Source organism: Stegodyphus dumicola, chromosome 4 (genome assembly GCF_044657685.1).
Source record: "Stegodyphus dumicola isolate Sdum_Otavi_A_Nest chromosome 4, ASM4465768v1".
NCBI lineage: Eukaryota > Metazoa > Arthropoda > Arachnida > Araneae > Eresidae > Stegodyphus > Stegodyphus dumicola.
In genome coordinates this window covers 187351315-187373482 of record NC_140771.1, presented here as the reverse complement: position 1 = coordinate 187373482, position 22168 = coordinate 187351315, and positions in this window count along the sequence as shown.

The window sequence follows — 22168 nt, the reverse complement described above, 5'->3', positions numbered from 1 at the left end:
GTGAAACATCGCGGTGCGCAGTTGATCTGTCAGCACTATCCTTATCTTCAGGGTACATGTTTTTATTTTATTCGGCTTATAATTCCTTACTAAATGTAGTATTTCATCTCGGTGTACTCCGTCTTTGATATGATTTAAATCAAATTCCTCGCCATTATAAATATCACGAATACACATCAAATAGTTTTCTGGTTGCAATTTTCTAATTTTGACTATGCGTAATGTATGCTTTACGCATGCGCGCAGTGAAAGAAATGTTTAATAAAGTAAACAAATAAATATTAAGCTTTTTTTTTGTAAATTTTGATAACCTTTAGATCATAATTGCTCTTTATTTCATAAATTACAGTTTCATATTTTTAATTTTATAATTTCTGCATGCAATCTTACCAGATCTAAATTGATGATATATAATCTGGAAAAACCGATAATCTGGAATCGCCAAAGTCTAGACGAGTCCAGATTAAAGACTTTTGACTGTACTGGTTTAATGCAACTCCCACAAATTTTTCCTGATATGCTAAACATCCTCTGAATTGAAAGATGGAAAACTTACCTGCAATGTGCATTACTAACTACATTAATTTCAATGATAAGATCTTTTAGCAGATGAAAAGAATTCCAGTGGTAGCGAACAGTTCTACACAAATATATAACCTATTTCTTTTTGCTAATGAATATAAATTCCAACTTAGTTTGAATAAGAATGAATTAAAGTTATTTGCAAATACATTCAGATACATTGATGATGTTTTAACTTTCAATAATAATTCTGCTTTTAAATAATTCAAAATTTACCAAAATAGTTTAACACTTAATAGAACTAATACAAATCAAGATAATATTGAATACTGGGGACCTGCTCATAATTAAACACAACAAAATTAAATTATATTGTAAAAGGAGGACATTCCACTTTGAAACTATTAAACTAATTAACTGGAACTCTAATATCTCTAAAAAAGTAATAGAATTATAATAATAGAATAAATAATAGAATTAAAAATATATGTACTGAAATAAAAGATTTAAAGGAAGAAATAATAAAACTTATTAATGTTCAAGTTAATAACGAGGTCCCAAAACATTTTATTAAATTCTATATAAAAAAGGCCGGCATTAACTTTTCATTTAAATTTTTTAACTCATTTAACATTTTATGGTATGATAATAATATTTTAAACCTTAACTGGAGGGTAATGGAGGATTTTGAAGAGTTAATGGGTTACTTATAAATATTGTTTAATTATTAATTAATTTTGTAAAAATGTATATTTTCTCAGTACTGAATTCTTTCCTTTTACTAATGAAGGGCCAACTCTTTTCAAAAGTCTCAATTATATCCCAAATTGAGTGAAGATTTTTATCTAATTTTCCTTACCTTTGGCCAGTATTTAGTTAAAGTTTTGATTAAATTTGTAACTTCAGCAGTGGCGTGGTGAGGGGGGCCAAAGGAGTGTATGATGCCTAGGTGACACTCGCAGAAGGGAACCAAATGGTCTCCAAACAAGATTTTCATATCACCATGTTTTTTCCAAGGGTACCAAAAAGGTATTTTGCCCCGGGTGCCAGTTATGCTCGCTAGTCCACTCAACTTCAGTTTAAATAATGCAATCTAGTACAAAAAAATTCTTACAATTATTCTATATTATTTTTATTTTTATTTTTATTTTACTAAAAAAAATTTTTTTCAAAATTTTTACATCTTTAGTAGTTTGCAACAATGCCTCAAAGTTAGTAACATTTTCGTACACAAAACAAGCATTTTACATTTTACATTATTAAAGTTTACAGCATAGGTTTCTTACAAAAGCTCTCACAGGTAGCAGTTTTACACTCAACTTTACATTGTATTAGTGTATTTATACAGTTAGCAGTAACAAACTACTCAACTTCACGTAGTTTAGCAAATGCTAGTCCAACTCAGGAATTCAAATATGTAGTACTAGGTAAGTTAAATTAAAACTTGCTATTTACTAGCCTTTTTATTACCATAATTATTATTTATATTTTGATAGATTGTATATAGTTTATTTTAGGTTTACATGCATAATTTGTGTAGGGGTAGTTTCCAGTAGTCAAGAGTTTCTAAATTACTTTGGTTTTCTACTCATAATTGACATTTAATTAATTTTAATTATAGTCATTTTCTTGCTAATTTCTCAAAGATCCACTAGTTAAAAATTTGTTTTTAGTAATTCACAACATTTGGTTTTACTTTTACTCTTGCCTATATGGATGACGAAACACGAATTGAGTAATTGAAGAGTTAGGTTTGGAGGCAATTTCCCATTGATAAGTCTGTCTCCTGCCTGCTCAACAATTATTTACTTGTGCAATTTTTTGGAATAATGTATTTTTCATGGTTTTACATACGCTCTTAGAATTTAAATGATATTGTAAATCAGTTTGCAGCAATAATAATTTTTATTTATTTATTTATTTATTTATTTATTTATTTTTGCTATTAAATTTTCTTAATTTAAATTTTAATTTTATATTAGCTTTATACGAATAAAAAATATTTTATAAATTCAAATTTCATTCCTTGCAGCAATGGCACAAGAGAATTATTTAAATTTAATTTAACTTTGCTATATTCTTGTAAAACAATATATATATATACACTAAATATGACATCCTGTTCATATTTTAATTACGTACTCATATGTACAAATTTTCATCACATGCATAATATGGCATCTTGTGCAGAATAGAAGATAGCACCAGCAAGATGTACATTGTGCCAAAAAAAAGGGGGAGACAGTTGTATATTTCCGGTTCTACTGGGCCGATTGACAAAATTCAAATTGCATTTTTCATGTTTCGAAAGCGCGACTTAAGATATCTATTAAATTTATATATAGCATTGTTATAATATTTCTTGCACAAAATCGGACTTTTTCTGAAATGACATGCCAATTTTTTTCCAGATTTCGATTCTACGACTCAAATTAGGCCAAACTGCTAAGTTTTATAAAAGTCGCACAAGTAGTTTTTTTTTTTTTTTTAAATAGCTCCCAAAATTTTAGCTCCTTAATGTTAATTGAGTTTGGTATATATTTGTTAATATCTCCTTTTTTTTATTAAACTTATTTGATTCCTCTTTACATATTTCGAAATTTAGGTTCATTCCAAATAAAATTCTCCCATTTTTTATGATTTATTTTTAAAATTTGTGTTTTGAAATAATTTTTATAAATTTTTCGAAATATTTTGAATTATAGCCTATAAAGTTTTTAACATCATCAAAGTAGTTGTATTTCTAGACAAAAATGCAAAAAATTAGAGTTTTTTAATTCAAAATTTTCTGACATATACATGAATTTACATATTGGCGTGTTTTGAAATTTGTCATAACGCCAAATGTAGTGTACGAACTTTGTTAAAATTATTCGAAATTATTTGATTATATTATTATTTAATATATTAAAGAACCTTGATATGAAAGTATGAAGGTTGACTTTTTTTTCCCCACTCATCTACAATAAAAAAAAAAAGGAAAATAGGTTGCCATAAACTCAAGAAGTTCGTCAAGTGAATTATTCTTTTGCGAAAACTGGAAAAAACGCGCCAACATAAATTTTTGAATTTCTCCGTACATTTCGCACCAAATTTTACAAAATTTAATATTTAGGCATAATTTGAGTCGTAGAATCGAAATATGGAAAAAAGTTGGCATGTCATTTCAGAAAAAAACAGGGTTGCCATGCTACCGGGAAAACCGGAAAAAGTCAGGGAATTCGGAAATTGACCAAAAATTTCAGGGAAAAGTCAGGGAATTTAAGTGTTTTAGTCAAAATCTGGAAAAGTCAGGGAATTTCATACAACGATCCCGTCAAAAAAGGCGAGTTTTGCACCGACGTCGGAAGAGATCACTTTTTTGGCGAATTGTGTATCACGTGAGTGTCATTCGGGCAGCTGGCATAGAACCAATTTTCGCAGCTCCAATTTGATTGTCTTTTTAGTGTGTGTGTGTGATTATGGCAAAGCCTCGAGGGCTATCTGCCTAAGAGGAAGGATGCCTTCGTGGAGGACTTTCTAAGGGAAACTGGCTCATATAAACGTTACACATGGGGAAAACCACAAAAATGCCCATGCAGCCAGCCCGTTAGCGGGATTCAAACCTCGAACCGAACTACCAGTGTTCAGCGATTTTACCGCTCAGCCGCTGGTGGGCGATTGTCTTTTTAGAAAGGCAAGCAAGTTTCCTGCAACTTTTGGTTTCCAGTAACCTCGAGAATCGCATGTGCAGTGCATGAACTAAAGAAAGTACCTGTTGTCGTATAAAACAAAATGGGTTTAATCCTAGTATACAGTACCATGAAGGTTAGAATTAAAAAAATATGTATTGTAAAGAAAGAAAACCTCTCTGCAACAGACGTGGCTCGGTTCCATCATAACTGGAAACAGCTGTGCATGCGTGATATATCTGTCGCCAAAGCTCGAAACCGGTGTCAAAGTTCGAAGGTCACGTTATCAAGAGTTCATAAAATGAATATCGTTTAAAATGTCTTTAAACTCTAAAGGAAAAGAAAATATTTTTTGGCGCCAGTAAATTAATTCATGGATTAGTTATTTTGACGGGGGCAAAAAAAAAAAAAAAAAAAAAAAAAAAAAAAAAAAAAAAACTATGAAAATCCGTTTTTAAAATTATTGCGAAAAATCCAAGAAAAAACGTTCTTTGATAAAACGTTTCTTCTTGGATTTTTCGCAGTAATTTAAAAACGGATTTTCGTAGTTTTCTTTTTTGTCAAAGAACGTTTCTTCTTAACACGTGTTTCTCAATTTCCTGTACACATCGCGGAGAAGGAAATTCTGACCGTTCCGTCGTCAAATCCCTTGCCAAATTTTCCCTCCGCTTTTTACATAGACGTTCTTTGGTCAGAATAATCTCCATGTATGGTACAACGGGATTTGGCGACATGATGATGAGTAGTAAACGGGTCATTTTGTTCTTGGCGACAATTTTCAAAATCATGCGAAAGCTGTATCGTATACTAGGATTTTACCGCAAAATCTTATTTTTTCTTTTCTTTTCTTTTTAATAAATACCTTGTCATTTTTCAGTAAAATAAAAAAATAGTAATCAATCATCTAGGATAACCATATATAACTATATTCGCTAAAATATCGTTGATTATTCTAATTAAATTTTTAATTAATTATCTATTATTTTATGTTATTCATATCATTTAATGTTGCTTCTTCCCTCTAAATTTATTTATCATTAGTAAATAATATTTCCAAATTTCAGGAAATTTTCTCTGGCATAATCCTGAAATTAATTCTAGCAGTATGATGACATCACGAAATTTAATGCACATATTTTTTCCTTATGTATGCTGCGGAATAAATATAAAATACTTCAATTTAGTAAAAAAATATCATTAAATAGATTTCTTTCTTTCGTTTAGCTGTAGAATGTCTGCAAAAAAAAAAAAAAAAAGCCTTATTTTATTCCAGATTGGGCAGATTCTAATTTCAATCTTCAGTGGAGAAAACAACTCCTATTATAATTATATTTGTGATTTCAAGAGTTAAGGTGCCTTTTAAGAATACACTTCACACAAATTAAATTTACCTAAAATCTAACCTAACGTTTAGTATTGCGTTGTGATTTATAAGAACCGGATTAGCCTCGTGTTGAACTGGGGATGATCATGAGTAATAATTAAATAAAGCGTACAGTTGTTATCCAATGTATATATCTTAAATTTTATTAAGTTTTTTAAGCGGAAAAGTAAACAAAATTATCAAACAAAGTGTACCAAGAATAATTAAGAATAAATGTCCTCTGGGATTTATTGAATAATTAAGTGAATTTGCTACACAGTTAATTTACCTCTTAGCACAGCCAACGTACATTACGCGGATAGACTGGAATTTTCTCGAAATATACCTGGAAAACCTGGAAAAGTCAGGGAATTTCATTCTCCTCTTTGAGTGGCAACACTGAAAAAAGTCCTTTTTTGTGTCAAAATACCTACACTAGAACAATGCTATGTATAAATCTAATATATATCCTAAGTCACGGTTTCGAGACATGAAAAATGCAATTTGAATTTCGTCAATCGGCCCAGTAGAATGGGAGATGTAGAACTGCTCCCTTCTCTCTCTTTTTTGAGATAGCATCAGAAAATGCATTTCTTTTACCTGTCACAGTCATTACATTTGGAGTCTCATATGTGGCCGCCAATGTGTAAAATTTCTAGTATATTAGGAATTTTTAACACCAAACATCAAAAGAACTATTTTTCATCCTTACTTATTTATTATCAGCTGCTGATGATTACATATTTTCCATATTGTAGATGTATACTGTCAATTAGTTGAATTCATTGATTGTAATGCACACAACTGTGTTAATTATGAGAAAAAAATTCATTTCTCTCTATCCAAAATATTAAAATGCCTCACTGCTTTGGAGATGTCTATATGTATGTGAACTAAAACTAACAATTATGGTATAAAACATTTATGTTTCATATAACTGATGATGAATAAGGTTACATAACATGCAGTTGTATGTTTCATTACACAGCTCATTGAAATATACACATAAAATCACAAGGACCAGCAAGTCAGCCCTGGGAACAGAATTAAAAAAATTTTAAATCCTGCTCTACAGAACATTCCAGCTAGCTGTTTATTACAATCAAAGAAAGTTAGTTTTTCGTAACGGTTGGTACAAGAATAAATTTCGCTCTAGCAGCCGTTTGTGAATGGCATGGTGAACACTTGTGTGCGGGTCAACAAGTCTGATGGTAGAACGCCATGAATCAGGCTCTGTGACAACTCATAAGACAATCACTTTGTCCCCCCCCCGATATGTTGTGGCCTTAGGTCGACCGCTACCATCATGACGCTTAAATCTGCCATTGTCTACCCATTCTTGCCAGTATATTCTAATCGTTGCATCCTTTTGACTCGTATGATGAGCGATTCTCCGATTTGCCCAACCTGCCTCTTTCAATCCAATGATACGACCTCTTTCAAACTCTGAAAGTTGCTCATAATGAGCTCGAATCCTGCTGCGAGGCATTTTTTCAGTCATTGAAAGGTATCCTAAACCACAATGCAACAGAAATTTTTAACAGTCGTATGTCTTAACTTCGGGTAAGAGGCAATCGGCCTTTTGTGGCCTTTACCAATACATTATTCTTGACATTTTTTTAATATTGAGGATCAAGGGAGTTGAATCCACTAGAATGGAAAGTACTTGTACACATACTGTGCTAGAACTCAGAGATTTTTAATGGAGGCTCCAGTGCCGCCATCTGTTGAAAGATAAGTAAACTTAGAGGATACGAATGTACTCATGTGGCTCCATCTATTTTAGAAAATGAAAAGCTTCTTAGTAGGCTGGTGCTCCGGTGGCACTATCTCTTGTAGGTTGCATCGTGAGTCATTTTTGAAAAAAGAAAAAATTATACTATTCTTTGGATAAACAATTATTGGCATTAACAACGTTCAAGAACAGTTCCTTATGTACATCTGCTGGATGCTCAGTTCTGATGCGTTGGAGATCAAACTATTCATTGGACATTTTAATCATTTGCTTATTTGGTCAAAACATTTACGCATACGAAGTTTCAAAGCAATCGTATGATTCTTTCTTAGTTCGTCGATTTTTTTGTTATAGAATGTAGTTAAAGATAAATTATTTTGCTAGTTTTAAACTAAAAGTTATCGCTTTTCCTGAGCAATGTGGTGCACAGAATGACGGTTAATAACGAGGCTAATGGCCGAATATAAAACGATGACATTCAAACAGACTTACATCTGGCAGACAAAGACTGTCAAAAATAGCTAGAAAATTCTGAATGGGATACCGATACTAAAAAAATTAATTAATGTGCATTGCAAGTAAGTAAAATAAAAATCATATTTTTTCAATTATTTAATCTGTATAACTTTTATCTTTAAATCATTTTAACTCATACGCAATCTCCCCCCCCCAAAGCAGTAGTAAAACATCTACTAAAAATTTTTGACTTATACCACAGAAATATATGGTGGTGCAATTACAATATAATAAATTAACTGAGTTACTCATAATTACATTGAATGTCAAAGTAAATATAACTAACTTAATTGCATTAAAATCTAGTGCAGTTTAATTAACTTAGTTACTGTGGCCCAGTAAAACAATCTATGGAGCAGACGCCAAGTAAAACTATGTTAAGGACGAATTTAAAAATTTGGACTTTATTTCAAAAGTCTGCTTTAAAAACTGCAAAAAACTAATCATTATTATTATTTTATTTTCGAAACGTATTTTGCTTTGAATGTTGAGAGTGACCGCTCTGAATATTAGTAAAAAGAAAATTTCACGTTTTTCATAATATTACTTTTATGAATAAATTTCCTTTCGAAGTAACACAGCGTTAAAATGAATAATAGAGATTAAAAAAAAAAAAATGCGCTATCCTAGCGTCAATATGTTATTAACTCCACGGCCAAAGATAAGAACTTCAGTGAATATCAGTGTAAAGTCGGAGATCTGATTTAATTCATATTACAGGATATCCAAATCTATAGTGTGTTATACCGGAAAAGGCCTGATGACGAGGTAATGCAAGTTATTTTGCCTAGGTTGCTGCCTCAGATAAAAGATTTATTTGATTAAGGAACTCAAGTGAGTTCGAGAATCTGTTTGAACTCGCGATAAAATTGAATAGCACGCGGTTTGCTGAAAATACATGTTGGGTAGCATATGGTTAGAGGCCGAATGGACAAATGTTAAGGCCTGCACCACAGCGATGGCCACTGTTTGGATAGACTAAGTTTTTTTTTTTGAAAGTTAGCCAAAAGTTTTTAACTGCGACTAGCTATCGCCAAGACAAAGGATAAATGAAGAAGCAAAGAGAAGAGCGGAAGAAAAATTTAAACTAATCAGGAATACTGAAGATGAGAGGATGCAATCACCCCGGAGGCAAGAAAATCTCTCTAAAATTCCATTAATTGCCATAATTGCTAAATTTTGGCTGTGCCTGTAATAAAAGTCTTGTTAAATAATGTCCCTATGGATGCAGTGTTATAGTGCCATTTTATATTAGAAATTTTTTTCCAAAAATACTTTACATTGTTTAGTGTTGAGGGAGCAAAAGTTATTGCCACTCAAAGCAAGCAGTTAACATGCTTAGAGAAGTCTGAATTATACTTTCAGATTAAAAATGAGCAATAAAAGTAGTTTTTCGTTATAAAAAATCTCTATGGGCTAGTAATTCTAGGGAAGGACTTTCTAAAATCGGAGGTGCAAAAACAAATTTTCAGGAGGCTAGACGACAGCTAGAGATGAAGAAGGTGGAGGAAGAAGAAACACAACCCCAAAGACTAAAGTTAAACACCTATCAGAAGAAGAAAAAAAAGAAGTTGCAAAAATTGGCAAGTCAATTTCAGACATTATTTTAGATGACAAGCCAGGCCATACTTAAATTGCGAGCCACAGTATCGACACCAGAAACGCCTTCCCTGTAAGAGCAAAGCTTTATCGTTATAATGTAGTTAAAGAACAAATAATAAAAGCCTCATATACAAGAGATGTTGAGAAATAAAATTAGAATTTCTATAAGTTGCAACTCTAGCCCTTTAGTTCTGTGCCTAAAAAAATTTTTCATCTACGGATCACAAGCATGGCAATTCGCAGTTCATTCTAGGAGATTCAATAGTATTTACTAAATATCCTGTCCATCCACTTTCCATAATAAAAGAAATCATCTGAAAAGTTAAATCTACAAATTGCATGACAACGTTAGATCTTACTTCAAGATACTGATCTGTGTAAATCCAGAAGATGTTTCGAGAACCGTATTTATGACAAAGTCAGGCATTCATGCCTTTTTAAAAATACCATTTGGCTTATGCAGAGCTCTCACGACATTTCTAATGACCCTGGACATAATTTTGAGACCTCTCCTGAGTAAAAGCACATTTATATATTTAGGTTATATAATAATTATTAGTGAGACGATTGACGAAAACATTAAGGATTTACACGAAGCATTTTTGCTTCTAAACGAAGCAAGATTAAAAGTAAATACCTTCAAGAAAATACTGGCCAGATATCGAAAAGGGGACTGAAACAGAAAATTGAATAGTAGTCATTAAAGATTACCGTCCACCTAATACTGCAAAGAAGTTATGTACATTTCTAGGTATAGGTTCGTTTTAAACAACTTTTATTAAAGATTTTGCTAAAGTAGCTGAGAACCTGTTAAATCTAAAAAGAAAAAAATCCAGATTTAATTGGTCGGCCGAAGCAAATGAAGCGTTCGAACAGCTTAAAAAAGCGTTCATACAAGCACTGATGTTAAATTTCCTGAAGGCGATGAGAACTTGGAAATCCCTACATATGCCTCCAATTAAGCACGTAGCGCTGTTCTGACACAAGAGAGACAGCCGGTTGCATACTTTCATAAAACTCTCAATCTTGCACAGAAAATTTATGCGGTTGCAGAAAGGGTAACCCTAGCAATTTTGTTAGAGGTTAAAAAAATTAGAGTGTATTTTGGGAAAGATCCGGTTACTATATATTTGGATCACGCAGCTGTCGGTCGTTTCTACTCTGAAAAGAATTTATCACCAAGACTTTTTAGACGAGCCTTTAAACTTCAAGAATTCAACCTAATCAGTCAACCACACCTGGGAGAGAAAACGTAGCGGTCGATGCTTTATCACGAATAAAATTCGATAAGCAGAAGAACATGCTGCGATGTGCTATGTGTACTGCAAAAATACTTAGTTCTTGTGAAACTATTATTTATGAATTATAATTCCGATTTTCAAAGATATTTATGCTCTAAGTTATCCTAACGATTCTGAGAATCAGGACATTATGGCAATTGGGAAAAGAGCCGCGAATTATGAAATAATTGATAATCTCTCATTTTATGGTAAAACTACTAATGCAAACGACGAGTTGAGACGGGTTATCCCTACTAGTTTAGGGTTGAGTATTTTTCAGGAATTGTATGATTCGCCAATTTCAGGCCACCTTGCATAAGAGAAACGTTGCAGCGAATTCACGAGGCTATTCATACTCCACAGCTCCAACAGTTATCCAAAGTCATGCGATATTTGCCAGTTAGTTAACAATGTTAATTAAAGCTGGCTGTATGAAAGCTACTTTCTCTAAGGAATTAGCAGGAATTGACTTATTAGCCTGTTCGTTATCGTGGATGATTTTTCTAAGTGGGTACAAATAGTTCCCCCCCCTGCAAAAATTGTTTCAAATTGTTTTTTCAATAAATATATTCTAAAATATGGAGCCTCTTTAAAAGTAATTTCGGATAACGAAAAACAGGTTGTTAGTCAAGTATTCAAGGTACTGTGCGCTACGCTTGTCATATGGCATTTAAAAATGGTACCTTATCGGCCGCAGGTAAACATAGCAGAGCGGTAACTAAGAATATACACTGGTGTGCAAAAATTAAGGACGAAGTCGAAAAATTAGCATATCAGCTGAACGAAGAGGCAGAGCGGACAGAAAGACCAATCAGGAGATTAAGTAAGGTGATGTACGGTAGCACATGCGCAGATATGCAGGTAGACGTAATGGGGCAGTGTCTGAGTAGTATAAAGCATGTTGTCGGTGTAAGATCAGTATTTGTGGCAAAGAGATTGCACGCCGTATAGCAGTTAAAATCACACCGAGTTGCTGCCTCAGCGAGAAATGGCGAATAATCAATCTGTTAGACGACATCTGGATGCTTTTACCCGAGGTCGAATCATTGGGAAGTTGGAGGAAGGCCGCAGTGTGACAAATGTGGCTGCAGAGTTCGGAATTGCTCACAGCATCGTTTCACGACTTTGGAGACAATTTCAAACTACAGGAACAGCTATCCGGGGGTTTAGTAGTGGTCGTCCACGAGGAACCACACCCACAGATGACCGGTATATTGCCTTACAGGCCAGAAGAAACAGGCGGCAGACAGCGGGAGAAATCGCTAGACACACAACACAGGCGACTGGACGACCGATATCGCGTTTTACCGTGGTCAGAAGACTGCACGGTGGTGGTCTGTTTGCACGACGCCCTGTACGGTGTGTACCTCTAACGCCTGCCCATCAAAGAAGGCGTTCTCTGTGGTGCCGGGAACACCGGAATTGGAGAGACAATGAATGGGGACGAGTACTCTTTACAGATGAGAGCAGATTCAGTCTGAGTAGTGATTCTCATCGCATACTCATCTGGAGAGAGCGGGGAAGCCGCAATCATCCCTCGAACATCATTGAAAGGGACAGGTATGGAGGTGGCGGTGTTCTCGTTTGGGGAGGCATCATGCTTGGTAGTCGTACAGACCTTCACATCTTCGACGCAGGTTCAGTCAACGGGACCCGTTATTGTAACGAGATTCTTCTTTCTTATGTACGTCTTTTTAGAGGCGCTATGGGTCCGCAGTTCCTCTTCATGGACGACAATGCACCGTGTCATCGCACAGTAGCTGCCGAACAGCTCTTAGAGAGTGAGGATATTGAACGTATGGATTGGCCGGCACGATCTCCGGATCTCAATCCCATCGAGCATGTATGGGATTTTCTAGGCAGACGCTTGGCAGCTCGTACCTTACCACCAGTAACGATTCCGGAGCTTCGATTGGCGCTGCAAAACGAATGGGCAGCAATGCCTCAACAACTCATTGACACCCTCATTCTCAGCATGGGCAGACGCTGTGAAACCTGCCTAGCAGTCAGGAGAGATCATATCCCCTATTAAAGACCGGATGTTTCTTGCTGGACACCCATCACAGGGATGTTTCGGCCTTCAGTCGCATTGCGCTCCACTCTACTTTTTCAATAAAGCTTCTTTTTATCCCTCTGATTTCTCTTTTAGTAAGTGTTGCTTACATTACTCATGTCCTTACGTATTGGGGATCTTACGGTATTAAATGTGTTGATTTGGAAAGCTTTTGTACAAAGTTATATTGAAAAAACCGTCTCGTCCTTAATTTTTGCACACCAGTGTAGTTTTGTACGTAGCTATGTAAGAAACTATCATAAGAGCTGAGATAATTGCGTCTATGAATTAGAATTTGCTTTGAAATCGCCTAAACATGACACGACAAGGAAAACGCCAGGAGAAGTTTTTCTTAGAAGTACATTGATTACTCTTCTTCATAAACTATTTTTTATTCGAAGTAGGGTTCCAGAATTTAAGATAGTCGATATTGAAAAGTTAGAAGATGATGTATTGAAAATTCGGATATTACAAGGAAAAAATAGAAGTTGTACTATGAGAGAAAAAAAAAAAAGAAAAAACCGTAGAGACCATAATTTTAAGGTGGGAGATAAAGTATTGAAAAGAAAAAGTTCTTTTTCGTGTGCTACGGACGATAAAGTGTGAAAGATTTGCCCAAAATTTGAAGGCCCATTTGTAATTCAGCGCATACGGGAAGCTATTGTACATCAAAATAGGGAACAAGTAGTTGCTAATGTAGACTACGAAAAAGCTATTACGCATGAAATTGGTAGGCCTATGTTTAAAGGTATTTTACAGGAGCTGCAGAATAACAGCAAGCTATTGACAGCAACTACTAGCAGCAGAATTCCAGCCAAATCGGAAGTACACATACCCGAAAGAAAAAGACGGGGCTGTAAATCATGAAAATAAGACCAGCAAAATCAGGATGGAATCGCCAAGAAGAAAGAAGGATTATGGTTCGGCCCCCTATTGATGTCAAATATTATGATTTCTTAAAAAACTTAAAATAGCTCTTCCTGACTGTAACTTCTGTGGTCGAGTTAGCGGGGAATTCCTTAAGGTTGAACGCGCTACTGACAACGATCACCGATTCCTGAGCCAACATTTTCTTGATCACAAAATTGAGCATTATGTAGTTAATCCGGCGCACAAAAAACCTATTAAGGTGATAATAAGAGGACTGCCTATTGATGCCGATGTGGATATTATCAAGGACTCACTTAGTCAGTATAATTTCAATGTACACAAAGTAGTACAATTAACTAAGTTTAAAACAAAAAAACCAATGCCGTTGTATCAGGTTCAGCTTATACCCGATAAGAATACCGATGAAATCTATAGCCTAAATTACTTAATGTATTTTAGCATTAAAGTGGAAAAATATATTGCAAAAAATCAGATCCCTCAGTGTCACAATTGCCAGAAATGGCATCACTCATCTGAGAACTGCCACGTTGCACCTCGATGTGTTAAGTGCGCGGGGTTCCATCGAACTGGCAATTGTGACTACCAGGGCAGAATAGAAACTCCAAAGTGTGCCAACTGCCTTGGGCCTCATGTGGCCTCATATCGTGTTTGCCCGAAATTTCCATCTGTTAGAAAGCCACTCAAGAGTTCTACAACCAAACCTGGGTTCAGTTATGCCCAGGTGTTAAAGCCAACAGCACCAGTTAATATGGAAGTACTCACTGAGCCTGATACGGCAAATGCTAACTCTGACTCCCCAAATTCTGTACAACCGTCTGCTGCTGCCCAGGACAATAGTCATAAACAAAACATTATTAATAATCAGGTTAAAAGTAAACATACTGGCAATACTAAAAATAATGAATATAATGGAGATAATAACAGCATTTCTGATATTTTTGAAATATTTAAAATAATGACAGAGGTACAAAATATTTTTGGTTACGGCCTAGGCCGAGTTATAAAAATTTATAAAAGCAAGCTTCCTGAGTTAAGGAAATGTAATAATTTACTTGATAAGATGCAAGTCTTGCACCTTATCTTCGAAGAAATTCACGGGCTAGCGAGTTGATTAGATTATGGCCTGTAACTTCCGAGTGATAACATGGAACGCAAATGGCTTAACCCACAAAATTGATGAATTACGTCTGTTTATAAATGAGTATAGCCCTGATGTTTTCCTCCTACAGGAACACAAGCTTGGTCCAGTGTCATTTGAAATTGCTAACTATGTGCTCTATCGTCTTGATCGCAGGAGAATCAACCGTCACCCTGGAGGGGGGTTAATTATCCTAATTAAGCGCTCCATCGCCCATTACCAAACAACATTGCCACAGCTTTTAGGCCTGGAGGCCCTAGCTATCACAGTCACTCCACTCACCACACGACCAGTCACTTTTATCTCTGCCTATGTCCCTTTTAACAGCAGATCACATGTAAACATTGTGCAAGATTTTGACGCACTTACTAAACTCAACAGTAAAGTCATTATAGGCGGAGATCTTAATGCAAAACACCGCGCGTGGAACGGCACCCACAACACATTCCTTGGAAACGTGATACACCGTTTCGCCACTAAGGCCGATATCACAATTGCAGCTCCACAAACCCCAACACGTTACGACGGAAGGTCTGCCTCAATCATGGATTTTTTCTTGATCAAGGGTTGCACATTTAATTCCGTTGACAGTTTGAATGAACTGTCATCGGACCATAATCCAGTCCTGATGGATCTTGACCTCACCGTTTGTAACACACCACACAAAAAGGCCTTTATCACTAATTGGTCTGGATATACCAAAGCCTTAAACAACACCTCAATACACATTCCAACAGCACACACAGGTGATGAGTTAGACGCTGTAGTCAATGATTTCACCCTGCAGCTTCAGAATGCTCTGAATGCCAACAGCAAACCTGCACGTGACAGCAGTAAAGTCAATACCAACTATGAAATCAAGCAACTCATTCAACGAAGAAATGCTGCAAGGAGAGAATGGCAGCGATCAAGATACCCTCCCGATAGAGCACTTCTCAACCAACTTAATCGCCAGGTCAGGGCCCTTACACGTAAACAAACAGACCACGACTGGGCCGTTTACCTCTCATCACTCTCCTCTGATGACGATACTATCTGGAAAGCTACTAACCAGCTTTTGAGATGCCACACAAACATTCCGCCCCTAACTGGGCCTCAAGGAATTGCCTCAAGGAATTACCGATACTGAGAAAGCTGAGTCACTTGCTGATCACTATGCTACTCAGTTTTGCACTAACAGCATATCCCACTCTCAAACAGAACACCTTGTTTCACAAACACTAACAAAGTTCCTCTCAAAACCACACACAACCAACACTCCTCCTGTCAGGCCTTCAGAGGTCTTTGAATACATCACAAAACTCAAGACCAAGAAAAGTCCTGGGCTGCACCTGGGGCACTTTCCTTCGCCATGGAAGACTGCTGTAATATCACCAATTCTCAAGCCTGGAAAACCTATCACAGACCCTGTGTCATACAGGCCCATCAGTCTACTATCCTCGACAAGCAAAGTAGCTGAATTTTTCATACAGCAACGTTTACTTCAGCACCTGGATGACAACAGTCTGCTCATTAACGAACAGCATGGTTTCAGGAAGTTACAATCGACAAGCCACCAACTCTACAGAGTTACTGAACTAGTGTCCCAAGGTCTACGGGACAAGTCCATCACAGGAGCGATTTTCCTTGATGGTTCCAAGGCCTTTGACAGAGTCTGGCTGAAGGGCCTCATATATAAAATCATAAACCTGGGCTTCCCAGATTACATCACACACATCACACACTCTTACTTTATGGGTCGACACTTTGTCGTTCGTGTTAACAACACTATCTCTACCCCCAGGCGTATCAGGGCTGGGGTCCCACAAGGGTCCATTTTGGGCTCGCTTTACTTCAATATTTACACGAACGATATCCCACACACGCAACACACCACCCTAGCAATGTATGCTGATGATACGGCAATTCTATCTCAAAATGCATCTCACGGCTCAGTCATACAACAGTTACAAAACCACATCCACACACTGGAGTACGGCTTACGGCTTGGAAAATTAGCATTAATGTGGAAAAATCAGATGCCATCCTCTTCACGAGGAAAAAGAACATTGACTACGACAACCACATTAAAATGTATGGCCCGCCCATCCCCTGGACCAAGCAGGCCCAATACTTAGGTGTTACATTGGATCAAACTCTCACATGGACCCCACACATTACCAAACTTATTGAAAAGTTCCGGGTTCGTAAAGCTACACTTGCCCCCTTAATTGCCCGGAACAGCGTTCTCTCTATTGATAACAAATTACTCATTTATAAAGCCATGTTACGTTCCATCATCACTTATGCCTGCCCTGTTTGGGGTTATACTTATGATACCCATGTACAAAAACTACAAGTTCTGCAAAATATTGTGCTAAGGCAAGCGGTGAGTTGTCCGTGGTTTATTAGAAACGCGGCAATCCACCGTGAATTTAATATACCATATCTGAAAGAATATATGGCCACTCTGGCCCTCAGATTCTACAAAAAAATTCCCAAAGTCTGTAACCCTACTATTCCTGTACTGGATTACGATTACAATAGCCAGGCCTTCAAAAAAGTCCTCGGGCCGTGCTCAGACATCTCAATTAACTTGTCGATATGTTTTCATATTATGTGTAAAGTCTCTGTTTGCAATTATTGTTATGTAACCTCACAAATTGTCACCCATGTATAATATACTGTATTAATTTTTCATTTCTGCATTGATTTACTCAAATTCCTATTATTGCTTGTATATTTGTGTGTTTCCGTATGTATATCAATATCTATGTGTGTTACACTGGACTTTTTTGGACTCAGTTGCAACTGGCATTTCTTTTTCTACTCCGCACTTGCCTTCGCCCGATGGGGCATGTTAGCCACTGCGGTGGCTCAGTCTCTTAGGATCACATCGGATTATCACCATGAACTTCACATCCACTTCATGCATTTATTCGTACCTGCTCCAACTTAGGAACTTTATGTGTTCGAAAATCGTCTAGAATGATAATCTAGGGTAGCGCACCACGCGCGGGCACCTGAATGCAATGTACTCATGTACTGACGCTTGATCCGAAGAAGAAAGAAGTGGGAACAGCAGCAACTAGGATGAGTGTAGCCGCGAAAAGTGCAACAGTTGCTATTTATTTTAATTTTGCGTCAAGAGACGTCATTTCAATCGTTGTGTAACAAGAAGGTCTGAATTTAAGTATACATTTATTTACTAGCATTGAATTTAAGTTAGTCTAGAAATAGAAATTCTGTTTTAGTCCAAGAGAATAAGGTTGAGGAAATTTTGGCTAATCTGTAAAGTAACTTCAAGCAACTTATGTACATATGATGTACAGTATAAATTAAATTTTCTTAATATAATGTATTGTAAATTTTTTCATGTAATAGTTTAATAGTTTAGTGTGGAAAAAGTTAAAAGTTCTGTTAATATATGTGTTAAAGTAAAGCAAATGCTTGCGAAAATGTAACGTTTGAAATCTTGAAGAGTAAATGAAATGTTTAAACGTAAAAAAGCAAAGTTAAATTAAGTAAAAGCTAGCGGTATGCATGAAATTAAAAGTTAGGCTATCAACCCAATAAAAATGTTTAACATGTATTTTGTTAGCACATTAGGTACAGATTTGAAATTAAGGTGTTTTTGAGGTTTAGCGTGTATAAGTTTCTAACATGTAAGATGTTGGTTAGATGACAGTGCTGCTACTCTTATACAAATGCCACTTGCTCATACATTTTAGTATATTTTACAGCAGAGGGGAGGATAATTTAATTGTAGAATAAATGACAATGTATGAAAGTTTCTGATAAAATTAAATGGAAAATTTGGATAAATTGATTTGAATAAAATGATGTGAATTGTGTTGAACACTTCTGCTAAAATATTTTTCCTTCCAGATGATTGGATGGAGATCAGCTGCTATTGTAATATGATGATCTGTATAGCAGACTTCCAGATGTTGTAAAAATTAGTTGATAAGTAGTTTCTAAGTTTTGTTGCTCGTAAAAAGTTGGCTCGTAGTTAATTAAAATTTAAGATCTTAACAAGGTCGTTAAAGACCTTCATTGCGATTACGTAAATTCAGGCAGAAAAAATCGTAGGTTTTATTGATGTGAATTAACCACTTGTTGCATGACTTAAATCTGTACTGTCACCTCTCTCATTCCGTTTTTCTGCCAGAATGCAAATTAGCTTGCCTGCATTTAAGTAAGAGTTTCAGATAGTTTAGACAGAACTTTTTATGCCTGCTGAAGGACCAGGTACTAGTTTGTTATTCTAAGATAAGCGTTCTTGTCTTCGGCGGTGCTTTATTCTTGCCGTTGGTATTTCACGCTACTGGAAACTTAGGAGACAATTACCGCATTTAAATTACTCTGCGTAGCCTTTGACTAATAGATATTTAGATTTAGTTTTAATTTTAAAATTATATTTTTGAGTTCTCGTCGTAATTGCTCGTAGATTTGTAAGCACTAGATGTGCCTTCTGTTCAGCTTACTCAGTTTTAAATAACAGGGTCTTTTACACCCTTCTTACGTTTCTATGTCATATTAGATAAAGCAACAAGTCGCTTACAGTCTTTTGGAGAATTTGCAACAAGTTATATTTAGTAAAAGGCATATTCTCTACAAATGTGTTGAAAAAAGCCCACTGGCTCTCCGGGAAAACGCAAAACACGTCCTTCTAACTGTGCGATGGTGCCCTAATATCAATGTCCCCATGCCTGAAACTAATTTTATAGATATTATGAATGCTAGGTATATGTAAGTCATATTAATGGAAATAAGGAACGTCGGTAAGGTATGTGGTCGGTGGAACCACTAGTTTATGTAAAATCGCATTATTACTCTTTTTGCTGCATCTGCAAATGTTAAGAAAACTTGAATGTTTTGAGTGAAATGATGGTATAGTAGAGTAATTTGGTACTCTAAATTGTCAAACGTCAGTGCAGTAGTATGTCAGCGAGCATTTATTAGCTTGTATGTTTGTACAAGGCCTCAATTTATCATGTAAAGTTAATGGGAAAGTACTGATGAAGGAAAGTACGTGTAAAACGAAAATTTATTTACAAAGAAAATGTTCTCAGACCAGAGTAACTAAAGGATTTTCAGTCGATATAAAATAAAATGTCCCTCTGGTATAACACATTTTCAGAATTATATTCATCAGGGAAAGAAAGAATGTAGTTCCATATGATTATTACTTGCAAAAAAAAAAAAAAAAAAAAAAAAAAGTTCAGCGTAAGGCAGTGGAGTTTTAAGAAGAGAAGATGTAAAAGATAGCATGTGCTGGAATGAATCATTGCATGAAGTTCCTACTTGCAAAACGCTCAGAATTGCTTCTTCGTTTTTCCTCCGGATGGACCAGGGTGGTCATCCTGAGGATTGGTATATCATCTTTTAGATTGGCGTGTCCTAAAGGTCTTATATTGATGGAGTTGAGAGCTTTCAGGTTTGGCATCAGTTTCTTTGTAGCAATTCCGACATATCCAATACTTTTTGCTGAAGGTATATCCTTCATCCGAGCTATGTATACAGTCTTCTATTGCGAACGATTTATTCCTTCATTTATCAATATTTCCTTTCTTCTTGCTGATCGCTAAGGCATCTACAAAAGCCTGAGATACCCAACGCCTTCTTAAAATCTATCTGTTGGAAGATACCGTGTCATGTTGTACATCTAATATCATGCATCTCTACTATAATAGCAGCTGCTGTTTCAACAATTCTTAGCTTTCAATCCTTCTGGCTTCACTACAGCCATCAGTGTTCCATCTTCAACGATACGTCACATATTGTACCAGGGCGGATCAAGGCTTTTCAGAGGACTTAAGCACTTAAAAGATTTTGGTGAAAGTTAATCGGCATGCATTAGTTGTAGAATTATCAACAATTTAAAAGTTGTTTAAGTGGTACTAAGCCTAGCGAAGCGGCCATTTGTTTACATTTGAAACTCTCAGCATAATAGTGAATTAAGTTAATTTCTGCACCAACTTCAGTGTGTTTTTGCCCAATAAGTCCAAAAATAAACTTTCAGTTTTGTGCACCAAAAATCTGGCTTTCATCCCGATGGTCGAATTGCTTGTTTTTGTGTAGAAACTCTAATTTTAATCGTAAAAAAATATTTTTTTTTTAAACTGTATTTCATGTTTTATGATTTTCTGTATTTTATAATGTTTTGAGATGTTTTGAGTTTTTATGTTTTTTAGCCTTGCCGCGAAGTGAAAATTAAATGAATGAGAAACATATATGTAATCAAATTCGAGGAAGTAAGTTTAAATGAAATGCACCAAAAAATGCGTATAAATTAATAGGACGTACAAGGAAATCATGTGATGTCCACATCAGAATTGTTTTAGACAGATGACCACGCAAGCGGCTAATAATAATAATAATATTTAAGGGTCAACTAATAGATAACCTTAACGTCAATAACATCAGGGTTAACTGTAGCCGTCAACGTTCTCGTTTGCTGTATGCTATTCTGACATTTTGTTCACTTACGTTAGCTGTCATATTTGCAAAGCAACATATCAGCTGCAACTACCAGAAAGATAAAAGATGAAAAGAGTTGAAATGTTCCAATTCGGGCCAAGTAAAATATATTTGTTCCTTATCTCATCACAAAAAAAGTAGAAGCAATTTATCAAATCATAAACAGCGCATTCATTATAAAAGCATTATTTTTCAACCCAGAGCTTCAATTCATAAAACTTGAAGCTGGAGATTTTCATTAAAAACCGGAAATTCGGTAACTGCGGGTTGCACGTTTGGTTGGCAATCGAAAGATTCGGAGTTCAAATGCCTGAGAGAGCATAGTTGATTTTTCCTGTTTCCGGCTTTTAAAAACCTAATAGCTTTACAGTCTTATCTTTATTTTCTTATTTATTTCCAAAGATGTGCAACTTAGACAATTGAAGTACTCCCTCTCTGCCACCCGCAGTCTAAAAAAATTTTCCTAAAATTTTCTTTCCGTGCCATTTTGCCATATCTTAGTTTTTCCAAAGTCCTCTAAAAATTATGCAATCTTTGAGCGAAATTTAGAGATACGGTAGTGTGTCAGCCGAGTTCGGAACGGAAGGAAAAGAAAATAGCGAGACACAGGCCAATGTGTACTTACAACAAACCATTTCGAGCTATATTCGAATCCCCCCCCCCAATTACTCAAAAACTATACCAACAAACTTGCAATTTTGTATATCTAATAGAGCTTCCTTGAGCACTACAATCCCAAATTTCATTAACGCTTATAGTTACGGAATTATTAAGGTCTGAAGAGTGTTATTTTTATCACTGACTGACTGACTGATCAAAAATCTAAGCCACATCTAAATGACTTAGATACCTGAAATTTGGCATCAAGGTAGATCTATAGGCATGTACAAAGGCAAAAATCTAAAACTTCAAAAAACTGGATTATTATCGAGGTT